Here is a 1,099-nt window from a genome sequence, read left to right as displayed (position 1 = left end):
GGGGGAGTCGGGAGATTCTGTTCCCTACCCTTTTAATTGATAAATTAATTAAGAGAAAGACTTTGGTCCAGATAGCCGATACCCGTTTATTCGTCTGCGCGCGACGTGCGTGTTTGTGCGTGCATGCGTGCGTCGGGGCGAATGCAGATGGCAGGTAGCGCCCTAAGGCCACCCCCACATTATGCAAATGTCGATGTCAGCCTCGGCTTTAATATACAGATCCATCTCGTCTGTTCTGTCATTTCCATATGGAGGTTGGGTGGGTGAATATGAGATGTTAATATAAAAAGATGGAGGGGTGATCTTGGACAAAAAGCGAGATGCACAAAAGAAAGCAGCGAGGTGATTGCGTGACACGTTTTTGTGCAGTCGGAGTGTCGCGACAACACACACACACACACACACACACACACACACACACACACACACACATGCACGCACAGTGAACGCACACGGCGGCGACCCCTCATTGACAAATTGCTCGTCGGAGTGACTTAATAAGGCCAAATGAATCGATCAGTCACTGCGCTGGGGCCTTTGTTGGGATTTATCTAATTCAACGCAGACCCTCTGGTTGCCTCCAAAGGCATCTGCATCTGCTTATGCAGCACCGCCAGGCTACTGCGGGCCCCATTGCGCGCCTCCGAGGCATTTGCGGGGATGTTCTCAAGTTTTTTTTTTGGTCGGGGTAAAATAGCTTCCAAGGACCGCGTCTTTAAAATTGTCACGTTGATTTCAACTGGGCGGAAAGAGGAGAGCAAAGAGGTCCTGCAAAATGGCAGCTCCAGAATAAATAGCCAACAATTCCCTCCCGTTGCCACTGCGGCGATTCCTGAGTTGACATCCACCCATGTATCTCTGTATTCTGTTTTTTTTCCCACTTGTTTTGTATTTCTCTCTTTTGCACAACAACAACAACAAAAAAAGGGGTGGGGGGAGTGATGACATGTTCAAGGAACATCTTAAACCTATTCGAGGAGGCCCAAGCTCTCGGCTGAGGGCCAGTTTGAGAAACCGTGGCTCCTGTCTGATCTCAGATCAGTGTTTGCTACAGGAAGCTAATTTAGCACTGTGATTGGTTGAGCTCTTTCTTTCGGGT

The 1,099-nt window shown here is 48.9% G+C and overlaps 1 protein-coding gene across 1 annotated transcript in view; it reads right to left on the bottom strand.

Annotated features, from left to right (window-relative positions):
• Positions 1-1,099, bottom strand: part of bcl11bb (BCL11 transcription factor B b) — a 38,818-nt gene that overhangs the window by 5,532 nt on the left and 32,187 nt on the right. The window lies entirely within an intron of this gene.

The sequence above is a fragment of the Hippocampus comes genome, unplaced genomic scaffold, assembly GCF_001891065.2.
Source record: "Hippocampus comes isolate QL1 unplaced genomic scaffold, H_comes_QL1_v1.1 scaffold5, whole genome shotgun sequence".
Taxonomy (NCBI): Eukaryota; Metazoa; Chordata; class Actinopteri; order Syngnathiformes; family Syngnathidae; genus Hippocampus; species Hippocampus comes.
The sequence above is the reverse complement of the archived record's forward strand: the minus strand, read 5'-3'. Positions and strand labels throughout refer to the sequence as shown.